The sequence below is a fragment of the Sinocyclocheilus anshuiensis genome, unplaced genomic scaffold (genome assembly GCF_001515605.1).
Source record: "Sinocyclocheilus anshuiensis isolate Anshui unplaced genomic scaffold, SAMN03320099.WGS_v1.1 scaffold241, whole genome shotgun sequence".
Taxonomy (NCBI): Eukaryota; Metazoa; Chordata; class Actinopteri; order Cypriniformes; family Cyprinidae; genus Sinocyclocheilus; species Sinocyclocheilus anshuiensis.
The window spans coordinates 46675-59820 of record NW_015540865.1 but is presented as its reverse complement, the minus strand read 5'-3'; the positions used below and the strand labels follow the sequence as shown (position 1 = coordinate 59820).

The 13146-nt window shown below is 35.2% G+C and overlaps 1 long non-coding RNA gene across 1 annotated transcript in view; it reads left to right on the top strand.

The window, feature by feature from the left end:
* Positions 1–5319: 5319 nt before the first annotated feature.
* LOC107688032 (uncharacterized) overlaps positions 5320–13146 on the top strand; it is a 26501-nt gene continuing 18674 nt past the window's right edge. Inside the window, exons 1-2 of the long non-coding RNA XR_001634191.1 lie at positions 5320–5500; positions 7064–7193. This is a non-coding gene — a long non-coding RNA (uncharacterized LOC107688032). The remainder of the gene's footprint in view (positions 5501–7063; positions 7194–13146) is intronic.

The following is a 13146-nucleotide window of genomic DNA, read 5'->3' as shown; positions in this document are numbered from 1 at the left end:
TTTTATAGTTTTACATTTTGTTTGTGCGGAGTTGTAGTTTTCATTTAATCTCTAAATGATCCAAGTGTGATGATACTGGAGTAAATGAAGGCAGGTTTGTATGAACTGTGTTTTATAAATGCTGTGCTGTGAAGAAAAATTATTTAAAAAAAGGTTCATAAGAAATAAAAAAAAATGCAATAAAAGAAAAGAATAAAATTGTAGAAAAGAATATATATATAAACTTTATATTTCAAATATATATGGGTCAAAGACAAAAAAGGGTTCAAGCATAAAACAATAAGTAATACTGCTTTCAATTGTTTTTTTTTAATTTTCTGTTTAATTGCAATTTTGTTTTTGTTTTTCTGAGCAAAAAAATAAATATACATTTTCCCCTGATTTACAGAAGAGACCCACTAAAATATTCAGTGTAACAATCTTGTCAGGCATATTTACAACAAAAATCAATTTATGACACATTAAAAGACTAATTACTTTCACCCCAAATACTAATTAGTTGTAATTTTACATTTTTTAATTGTGCCACCCTCCTAGGTTTTGCCCATTTGTCAGTAAGAACTTTTTACTCATTTAAAACGCAATCAAATTTAATATTCTCCCTTATTCTTTTATATATTTTAATATGTACAGGTCAGAATAAGCATGTTTGAATTTGTACATAAATATTGTGTTACACACTGAATGACAATGTAACATTATTTCAACCAAATTGTAACATTTACAGGTCAGAATAAGCATGTTTGAATTTGTACATAAATATTGTGTTACACACTGAATGACAATGTAACATTATTTCAACCAAATTTTAACATTTTATTCTCCAAAAACTTATTTGAAACCTTAAAAGTAGACATTTTACTTACATTTAATGTGCTTTCTATAGACATAAAATCACTTTTGTACATTTCTTTTGATGCGGACATCTTAACATCTTTGACCCATGTATAAATTAACTTTATATTATTACCTGACAGACATGGTTTATTTGTCCAATTATATAAAAAGAAAAACTAGAACAGTGCTGCTCACAGAAACACATTTACATGCTAATTATACAACCTAATTATATTTCAGTTCAAAAGAACAAATAAATTTTGCATAAAGAAAATAAGGCTCATTGTTAGTGTCATTATTATTTTTTGCATACTGAATATATGAAGAGTTCAGATGCAAAAGCCTCTAAGTGCCATCTGAAAATTTATTCTAAAATTAGAATTTTTATCAGGCTCCTATGTTTATGGTCATTTATTTCACTTTAATGGCATAGAAAAGGACCTATACATTGCTATTAAAGTGACATTTCTGAACATAAACATAGGAGCCTGATAACAATGCTAATTTTAGAAGAAATTTTCAGATGGCACTAAGGCTTTTGCATCTGAACTCTTCATATATTCATGACAGCTGAGCTTATTTTCCTACAATTTTTTTTCTGATGTGAAGAAAAATTATTTATATTGAAGTATTTTCACATCAGGGTTGTATTTGTTGAACTGCCTTTCATGTGCAGGGTTATTTTAGTATCATTAAGATACAATTATAGCCTTTAATGTTTCAATTAGTTTTTTTACAAATATTTGTTATTTTAATTTTAGTTAAAGTTGTAGTGTTTTTGTTGTGTATTTTTTTCATTTTTTCTATATAATATTTATTAATTTTTATTTCAGTTTTAGTTATTTTAGTGCGTCAAGTTAAACTAAAGGAAAATGAAAAATGTTGCCTTGCAAAGAACTAAAATAAAGTAAGTTTAGTTTATATAAATATGAAAATACATATATATATATATATTTATTTTATTTCCTTAAACATTTATTTTATTTTAAATAACAATCATGCTCTTAGAAACAGGCTTGGTTTGTTTAATATCCTGTGATTTCGGTGTGAGATGATGAAGATGATGATGATGAAGATGATGATAGTGATGAAGATTATGATGATGAAGATTATGATGATAATGATGAAGATTATGAAGATGATGATGATGATGACGATTATGAAGATGATGATGATAGTGATGAAGATTATGATGATGAAGATGAAGATTATGATGATAATGATGAAGATGATGACGATGAAGATAATGACGATGATGATGATAGTGATGAAGATTATGAAGATGATGATGAAGATAATGATGATAGTGATGAAGATTATGAAGATGATGATGATGAAGATAATGACGATGATGATGAAGATGATGATGATGATGATGAAGATTATGAAGATGATAATGAAGAAGATGATGATGATGATGAAGATAATGAAGAAGATGGTGATGAAGATGATGATGATGATTATGAAGATGGTGATGAAGATGATGATGAAGACGACGATGATGATGATGAGGATGATGATGAAGATGATAATGAAGAAGATGGTGATGATGAAGACGACGATGATGATGATGAGGATGATGAAGATGATAATGAAGAAGATGGTGATGATGAAGATGATGATGAAGATGATGATGATGATGAAGATTATGATGATAATGAAGATAATGATGATGATGATGAAGATGATCCTCACAGAAGGAAGGTCACCAGCGGATCTTCATGAGCTCATCTCTGGCATTTCACCTGCTCTGCTGCTTCCTGACTGGCATGTTAATATCTGTGTGAGTTCATTCCCAGCGCATCGATTCATGCAGGAGCGGCATATGGTCACAACAGGAGAGAAGCTCCTTCAGGAGAAGCGAGAGAGAGGCGAGTGTGACATGTGGCGGCTCTGCAGGCTCCAGATCAGTGTGTGTTTGGCTTCATATCAGTGTGTAATGAGACACAACTGCTCATCTGACCACACTCATCCAACCGGGGCTAGTTGTCACGTGGGGAAGTTGCCCCTCAGTAAATCCAGTTACACAAACACTTGTTCTTTTTCTCCAACAGTGGTTTTGTATGTTGGTTTTAAAGCTGTGTCTTATGTTACACTCTCAAAAAAAAGGTACAAAAGATGTCAGTGGGACGGTACCTTTTGTACCTTTTTTAGGTACCAGTATGCACCCTTTAGGTACAAAGTGACAGCTTTTGTACCTTTTTTTTCTGAGAGTGTAGAATATTTGGTGCAATCATCATCATATTTCATTTATTTCTGTCACATATTTGATTTATTCACATATTTTTGTGTATTGCTAACTAAAGCTAAAAGTATTTAAAATAATTTTCAGTAATTGAAGTAAAGCTGATATAAAATAAAATATAAATATTACATGAAAAAAAAACGAATGAAATGCTGCCTGGCTAATAAATAAGTACTTTTTTATTTGAAAAAGTTGAAATGACTAAAACTGAAATTAAAAAAATTAAAGCTACATAGAAATCTAAAAAAAAAAAAAAAAATGACAAGCACATTAAAAAATTACTAAATCTTAAACTGAAAATATAATATAAAAAATAAAAGATGATTTTAAATAATTATAAATTGTTTATAATATCATTTATACCGTTTTTTTTAATGACAATTTCTGTTGGCCAAAACAATGCAATGATATTTTTGTATGCTGGGCATTTTTGCTGTTTCTTGAATTGTTTTGCACTTCATAGCTGTTTTACTGATTCAGTTCTGTTTGGCCCACTGTGACAACATGCCCCACTATAGCCCAACATGTGCCCGGACGGCTGTATATTTTTATAGCACCATAAAAACAGGTTTTGTTGTAGTCAAGACTTTTAAAAATAAACCCACTCTGAAAATATTCACTGGAGTGAAAGTGACAACTTGCCCCGGTGTCTCTACATTTAATGATAACTATCATAAATCATCTGCTATTGATTTGTCACTAATAGAATTATGTTTTGTAAGCGACTGCAGGCGCTGATGAGCAGAGTTTGAATGCACAGACGCCACAGGGAGATATTGACTGACTTCTGCTAATGAGATTCAGTCATCTCTTACAGAAAACTAATGAAGGTTACCTGAGACGAGCTAATGTCAGAGCAGCTGAACATCGCCCTGCGGTTTAGGAGTGAAGCTGAACGCTGACTGATAGTTTCCATATGGAGAGAACTTGAGATAAATTAGCATTTATATGCGCAGACAGGCTGTTAAGTTTATTTCTAGAACAGAATCGATCTGCACGTCGTCTCACGCAGTGCTTTTAGTGTCCATTTCACATTAGTCAGACGATGCTTCTGCGTTAAGTATGTTTTAAGGTTTGACAGAAGCCGGATGAGTAACTTCACTTACATCACTTTTTAAAATTGAGGCTGGATTTCTGAGATGATGTGGATTATTACCTTTGAGTCTAAAGCAGTTAAAGCAGTAGTTCAGGAAAAAATGAAAATGTGCTCATCTTTAGATAATCCAAGATATAGTTTGTTTCTTCATCAGGTTTGTAGAAATGTAGCATTGCATCAGTGTCTCAGCAATGGATGCTCTGCAGTGAATGGGTGCCGTCAGAATGAGAGTCCAAACAGCTGATAAAAACATCACAATAATCCACAAGTAATCCACAGCACTCCAGTCCATCAGTTAACATCTGGAGAAGACAAAAGCTGAAACACATCCAGCATTAAGACGTTTTTAACTAAAATACATCGAGTCCATAATCCATAATAACACTTCCTCCAGGGAAAAAGTGTTCTGGTGTGAATCAGGAGAGAAATCTGCACAGATCAAGCAGCGTTTAAACAGCTCTAAACACATATGAGAGACAACAGCAGATGCACTTTTTCACTGGAGGAAGAGTTATTATGGATTATGTTTTTTTTTTAATTGAGTTAAAAACGTCTTAATGCTGGATGTGTTTCAGCTTTTGTCTTTATCTCCTGAGTTTTTCGTTCATTTGTCATGTAACAGATGCAATGAATATATCCTTCGTGAATGATCCATCACTAGTGTATTTCAGGGACTTTTCGTGATTTTTATAGGCTATAGTTATTTGTTTATTAACTGTTCACCTTCCTAAGGGCTGTTAGCATCCATATGCTGTATACATATAGTAACATATTTGGTTACACTTTATTTTAAGGTGTCCTTGTTACAGTGCAATTATTTGTTTACTGAGTAATATTAATTAACATCATGTACTTACCATAGGGTTAAGGTTAGGAATATTATTAGGATTAGGGTCACTTGCATGTAATTATGCATAATTAAGTGTTATTATAATAGTAAGTACATGTAACAAGGCCACCCATTTTTCTTACATAAAGGTAGTTCACCAAAGGAAAAAAAAAGGAAATATAAAACATTTAAAAGTCAACAAATAATTTATATATAATAATATTGCGCATGCAGTGATGAAATGTGTGACGCGGACGCGCGCTCTCTCGCGGACGCGTGGACAGCGGGAGCGCGCGTGTGATTGGCCGCGGACCCTGCGCGTTCACGCTCTAGTGGTGAGATTGGAGGACGGGGAAGCGATAGTTGTGACACCGAGGGGCAAATAACTCATCGCTTCCAATGAATAACTACCCCTTCAGCTCGACCGCCAGCTGACGCACTGCCCTGCGCGAACCCACGCGGACGGAGGAGCGACGCGGCGCGATTGTGTGAGGTAAGCGTGTGTTTATTCGACTGAAACACCTTCCTCTCTCGCATCCGTCGGTGCGTCCCGTCCTCAGGCCGCGTGTATCGCGTGCGTCGAGGCGCGTTGTTGTGTGTCAGTGTTGTGGTTTTGTGTGAGCGCGTCGTTCTCCATCATCACATCGCCTGTGAGACTCTTCATCTTTATTCCTCACTGCAGCTCCAGTCTGTATGCTGCCATCAATGTCTTCATCAGGATCTGTGCTTTATATTCTCATAATAGCTTTAGCATCTCTATCTGTCTGTCATTCATTGTTTCTGTTTATCATTTTATCTATCTGTTTGTCTGTCTGTAATCTGACTCTCTGTCTGTATTCTGTCTGTAATCTGTCTGTCTCTCTGTCTGTCGTTCATTGTTTCTATTTATAATTTGAGCTATCTGTCTGTATTCTGTCTGTAATCTGTCTGTATTCTGTATGTAATATGTCTAATCTGTCTGTAATGTCTGTAATGTGTATTCTGTCTATAATCTGTCTGTCTGTCAATAATCTGTATTCTGTCTGTAATCTGTCTGTCTCTGTCGTTCATTGTTTCTATCTATCTATCTATCTATCTGTATTCTGTCTGTAATTTGTCTCTCTGTCTGTCTGTCATTCATTGTTTCTATTTATCATTTTATCTAACTGTCTGTAATCTGTATTCTGTCTATAATGTGTCAGTAATCTGTCTATCTATCTGTCTGTCTTCTGTCTTTCTGTCTCTAATCTGTCTGTAATCTGTCTGTATTCTGTCTAATGTGTCTGTAGTCTGTCTGTAATCTGTCTATCTTTCTGTCTCTATTCTGTCTCTATTCTGTCTGTAATCTGTCTCTGTCTATATTCTGTCTGTATTCTGTCTCTGTCTATATTCTGTCTGTATTTTGTCTCTCTGTCTATATTCTGTCTGTAATCTGTCTGTCTGTCTATATTCTGTCTGTATTCTGTCTGTCTGTCGTTCATTGTTTCTTTTTATCATTTGATCTATCTATCTGTCTGTCTGTATTCTGTCTGTAGTCTGTCTATCTGTCTGTCTGAATTCTGTGTAATCTGTCTGTATTCTGTCTGTAATCTGTCTATCTTTCTGTCTCTATTCTGTCTGTAATCTGTCTCTGTCTATATTCTGTCTGTATTCTGTCTCTGTCTATATTCTGTCTGTATTTTGTCTCTGTCTATATTCTGTCTGTAATCTGTCTGTCTGTCTATATTCTGTCTGTAGTCTGTCTATCTGTCTGTCTGAATTCTGTCTGTAATCTGTCTGTATTCTGTCTGTAATCTGTCTATCTTTCTGTCTCTATTCTGTCTCTCTGTCTCTATTCTGTCTGTAATCTGTCTCTCTGTCTATATTCTGTCTCTGTCTGTATTCTGTCTGTATTCTGTCTGTATTCTGTCTGTAATCTGTCTGTCTGTCTATATTCTGTCTGTATTCTGTCTGTCTGTCGTTCATTGTTTCTATTTATCATTTGATCTATCTATCTATCTGTCTGTCTGTATTTTGTCTGTAGTCTGTCTATCTGTCTGTCTGAATTCTGTCTGTAATCTGTCTGTCTGTCCGGCAGGAGTATCCAGTGGCGCCGGCGGAAGCAGCTCTGGCCGTTCCTCTGCTCCAGTATGGCTCAGCCGAGCTCGTGTGCTCAGAGCAGTAACGGTGTGGCCGACGAGTCTCCCAACATGCTGGTCTACAGGAAAGTAAGTGAATCATCATCTCCTACAACACCTGCAGACATGAACGGTCCTGCTCAATCAGCATTAGATCGCTTAGATAACTCCATATCGATGTGCGCTGATTTAATTTCTGCAGCTGCCTGTCTTTTCGATGCTCAGTCAGGACGTGTGTGTTGGTGTTGTGAAGGCTTTGACACCATGAGTTCTCCCCAGTGTTCAGTGGCGATAAAGCAGGACTAAAGCTGCTGAATCTCCTTCAGTTTGAAGCTGTTTGCATTTTATAACTTTATTCATCATGCAACGAAATTTAAGAATTACTCTTCATTAGTAACAGACTTCATCTCAGCGTGCTTTGAAATCGGTTTGGTTTTGAAACATGAAGAGCTGGAGTTTGTAGGTGTGATTTCAGATGTACAGATGTTGCACTGATATCTCAAACGGAGCTGCTCTCATCCTCACAGATGGACGTGAAACCGTGTTTGAGCTGAGAGACTCTGACAGCTGCCATGTTTCAGAGACTTGAGGAACGATGGTGTGTTATTATATTGTTAGTTAACTGCTAGTTCTGTTCCACTAATTCATTTGGACAAGCGACAATTCCAAAGTGTAGATGTTTCGTATAACGTCTTTTTGAATTATTTTCATTGATTAACTCTTGTGCTGAATATCCCTACTTAATTTAGTGTTTTTAGTCAAAAATGACTGGCTTTTAAAAAATTGCTCGTAAATCTCTTATTATCACCAAATCTTGGATTTGTATTTCAAGTTTTGTATTTCTTTTTGGAGCTGATTGATCTTAGGCCTCATTGAACTGAGCTTATGCACCTCAGTTTTTGAATGAATAAAGAATATTTGTGAATAATTTTGGCAGTATTCACTCAAAAAGTGAGGTTAGATCAATGAGTCCTACAATCAGTCAGCTCCATAAAGACATACAAAACCTGTGCAAACAAGAAAACAAGTTAATAAAAAGATTGAATCCCAGATTTGGTAATAATATAGCATAATGAGGGACTAATTTTTGACACCACAAGTGTAACAAGTTGGGGGGAAAAATCCCAAAAAAGTGCAAAAAATTATCCAGTTTTTTGGTAAGTTGTTATACCCTGTGTGCGTGAAGACAGTATGTTTTAGTCCAATTTGATAACGTTAATAATAATAATAATCTTTATTTTATATAGCGCCTTTAAAGTAGCTTCTCAATGCCCTTTACACAGTAAAACAGAGGAATAAAAATACAAAGCATACAAAGCAAAAACGGGTAAAAGAAGCAAATAACAACTAACCTAAAAAAAGTGTGTGTTTAGATAAGATGAGGGTTAAACACAAACTGTAACACTTTACATTAAAATCTCATTACTTAATGCATTAAATAACATTAACTAACAATAAGGAATAGATTTTGGTTCATCATTTATTAATCTTTGTTAATGTTTGTTCATGTTAGCTCTGGTCTGTTAAATAATACTAACAAATGCAACTTTTGATTTTAATAATGTATTAATAAATATTGAAACTAACATCAACTAAGATTAATAAATGCTTTAGAAGTATTTTTCATAGTTAACTCATGTAGTTGGAACTGTATTGTAAAGTGTTACTGCAAAAGCAAATAAAATATTTTGCAATATTGTGTCTGAAATATCTGTAACTCTATATTAAGTGAAGTTAACATGAAATAAATTTGTTGCTGCGTACGTTCCTGATATTTATTGTGCAAGAATTATTATTCCATACATTATTCTAAGTTGACAAACGTTTATTTTCATAATCTTTCATTAAAATGTAATAACTTTCTCATTGAAGTCCTCTTTCTGTTTCAGTCCCTACAATCTACATGGCTTGATTCTGGTCAATTTCCCATGTTACTTTTTGTGTTGTTAAATATCATTTTTCACTCAGAAATATGTCAATTACAGAAGTAGATCATGCAAATTGGAAAATTATGGAAATAAATTGTGATGTTATTGGCTTTTCATGTTGACTTCTTGTTTACAGACCTATTATATAAAAGCAGCATCACACTCGCAGTCGTTGATGAATTCCCAGCTTTACACAAGTTATTTTGGTTCGGTTCGGACGAGGCCTTTGGCTCCTGGTCTTTCCACCCTTCCACTGCCACCCCATCAGATTAACTGTGTTTGGTGCACTGTCAAAGCTTTAGGTCACTAACTGGTAGAGCGATTGGAGTCCAGCTGGAGGCGACACAAGTGCATCAGCGTGTTTCCCCTGCAGGATGATATTTGGGCTCTTGTGAAGTGTGCTAATGGCTCATCACTGACGCGTGTGTGGGCGAGCGCCTCGTCTGCGTTGCCATGTTTGTAGGTGGTTTTGTAAGTACGTTGGTGTGTGTAGCTCTGGTTTGCTTTGCCATGCAGAAAAGTGAAACTTTTCAAGCATCAGGCTAGTGCTGGTTCTTTACTCAGGCTCCTGAACTAATTTCCACCGCAGGCGTGTTGATGCTGTCATTCAGAATTGTCAGCGATGACAGTGACATGGTCCTTATGCACAAACATTACAACAGTGGCCTCAAATGTATTTGCACACTTAAAAATGTCTGAATGACCTTGCATTAGAAAAAAGATCAAATCAAGATCATTTATTGTAAAGAAAGATGCAAAAGGAAGTTTGTTGGGTTTTAGATGCTGAATCAATAGATGTTTAAGATTAAGTTAGGTTAGTGGTTAGTTAGTGAGTCATGTTAATAGTTCATGTGATTCTGTGTGAACTTGAGCAGAACTGACTTCACCAAAACCAAATGATCACCAAAACGCTCTGACACTTCAAACAGTTCTTAGAAAATTGTGAGATATAAACTCGCAATTCTGAGGAAAAAAAGTCAGAAACTTAGAATTACGAGTTTATAACTTGCAATTGGGAGATTTTAACTCACAGTTCTGAGAACAAAAGTCGTCAAGAGAACAAAACGCAAGACGCAAAGTCAGAATCGCGAGACGTAAAGTCAGAATTGAGAGATGCAGAGTCAGAATCGCGAGATCGCGAGATGCAGTCAGAAAAGCAAGACGTAAAGTCAGAATCGCCCGACGAGTCTCCCAACATGCTGGTCTACAGGAAAGTAAGTGAATCATCATCTCCTACAACACCTGCAGACATGAACGGTCCTGCTCAATCAGCATTAGATCGCTTAGATAACTCCATATCGATGTGCGCTGATTTAATTTCTGCAGCTGCCTGTCTTTTCGATGCTCAGTCAGGACGTGTGTGTTGGTGTTGTGAAGGCTTTGACACCATGAGTTCTCCCCAGTGTTCAGTGGCGATAAAGCAGGACTAAAGCTGCTGAATCTCCTTCAGTTTGAAGCTGTTTGCATTTTATAACTTTATTCATCATGCAACGAAATTTAAGAATTACTCTTCATTAGTAACAGACTTCATCTCAGCGTGCTTTGAAATCGGTTTGGTTTTGAAACATGAAGAGCTGGAGTTTGTAGGTGTGATTTCAGATGTACAGATGTTGCACTGATATCTCAAACGGAGCTGCTCTCATCCTCACAGATGGACGTGAAACCGTGTTTGAGCTGAGAGACTCTGACAGCTGCCATGTTTCAGAGACTTGAGGAACGATGGTGTGTTATTATATTGTTAGTTAACTGCTAGTTCTGTTCCACTAATTCATTTGGACAAGCGACAATTCCAAAGTGTAGATGTTTCGTATAACGTCTTTTTGAATTATTTTCATTGATTAACTCTTGTGCTGAATATCCCTACTTAATTTAGTGTTTTTAGTCAAAAATGACTGGCTTTTAAAAAATTGCTCGTAAATCTCTTATTATCACCAAATCTTGGATTTGTATTTCAAGTTTTGTATTTCTTTTTGGAGCTGATTGATCTTAGGCCTCATTGAACTGAGCTTATGCACCTCAGTTTTTGAATGAATAAAGAATATTTGTGAATAATTTTGGCAGTATTCACTCAAAAAGTGAGGTTAGATCAATGAGTCCTACAATCAGTCAGCTCCATAAAGACATACAAAACCTGTGCAAACAAGAAAACAAGTTAATAAAAAGATTGAATCCCAGATTTGGTAATAATATAGCATAATGAGGGACTAATTTTTGACACCACAAGTGTAACAAGTTGGGGGGAAAAATCCCAAAAAAGTGCAAAAAATTATCCAGTTTTTTGGTAAGTTGTTATACCCTGTGTGCGTGAAGACAGTATGTTTTAGTCCAATTTGATAACGTTAATAATAATAATAATCTTTATTTTATATAGCGCCTTTAAAGTAGCTTCTCAATGCCCTTTACACAGTAAAACAGAGGAATAAAAATACAAAGCATACAAAGCAAAAACGGGTAAAAGAAGCAAATAACAACTAACCTAAAAAAAGTGTGTGTTTAGATAAGATGAGGGTTAAACACAAACTGTAACACTTTACATTAAAATCTCATTACTTAATGCATTAAATAACATTAACTAACAATAAGGAATAGATTTTGGTTCATCATTTATTAATCTTTGTTAATGTTTGTTCATGTTAGCTCTGGTCTGTTAAATAATACTAACAAATGCAACTTTTGATTTTAATAATGTATTAATAAATATTGAAACTAACATCAACTAAGATTAATAAATGCTTTAGAAGTATTTTTCATAGTTAACTCATGTAGTTGGAACTGTATTGTAAAGTGTTACTGCAAAAGCAAATAAAATATTTTGCAATATTGTGTCTGAAATATCTGTAACTCTATATTAAGTGAAGTTAACATGAAATAAATTTGTTGCTGCGTACGTTCCTGATATTTATTGTGCAAGAATTATTATTCCATACATTATTCTAAGTTGACAAACGTTTATTTTCATAATCTTTCATTAAAATGTAATAACTTTCTCATTGAAGTCCTCTTTCTGTTTCAGTCCCTACAATCTACATGGCTTGATTCTGGTCAATTTCCCATGTTACTTTTTGTGTTGTTAAATATCATTTTTCACTCAGAAATATGTCAATTACAGAAGTAGATCATGCAAATTGGAAAATTATGGAAATAAATTGTGATGTTATTGGCTTTTCATGTTGACTTCTTGTTTACAGACCTATTATATAAAAGCAGCATCACACTCGCAGTCGTTGATGAATTCCCAGCTTTACACAAGTTATTTTGGTTCGGTTCGGACGAGGCCTTTGGCTCCTGGTCTTTCCACCCTTCCACTGCCACCCCATCAGATTAACTGTGTTTGGTGCACTGTCAAAGCTTTAGGTCACTAACTGGTAGAGCGATTGGAGTCCAGCTGGAGGCGACACAAGTGCATCAGCGTGTTTCCCCTGCAGGATGATATTTGGGCTCTTGTGAAGTGTGCTAATGGCTCATCACTGACGCGTGTGTGGGCGAGCGCCTCGTCTGCGTTGCCATGTTTGTAGGTGGTTTTGTAAGTACGTTGGTGTGTGTAGCTCTGGTTTGCTTTGCCATGCAGAAAAGTGAAACTTTTCAAGCATCAGGCTAGTGCTGGTTCTTTACTCAGGCAATTTCCACCATTTCCACCGCAGGCGTGTTGATGCTGTCATTCAGAATTGTCAGCGATGACAGTGACATGCACAAACATTACAAACATTACAACAGTGGCCTCAAATGTATTTGCACACTTAAAAATGTCTGAATGACCTTGCATTAGAAAAAAGATCAAATCAAGATCATTTATTGTAAAGAAAGATGCAAAAGGAAGTTTGTTGGGTTTTAGATGCTGAATCAATAGATGTTTAAGATTAAGTTAGGTTAGTGGTTAGTTAGTGAGTCATGTTAATAGTTCATGTGATTCTGTGTGAACTTGAGCAGAACTGACTTCATACATCCATTAAAAATGACCAAAATTAACTTAGAATTTAAATGGTTCTGAGAAAATTGTGAGACACAAACTTGCAGTTCTGAGGAAAATAGTCAAAATTGTGAGATGTAAATTTAGAATTATGAGTTTATAACTTGCAATAGCGAGATATAAACTCACAGTTCGGAGTACAAATGTC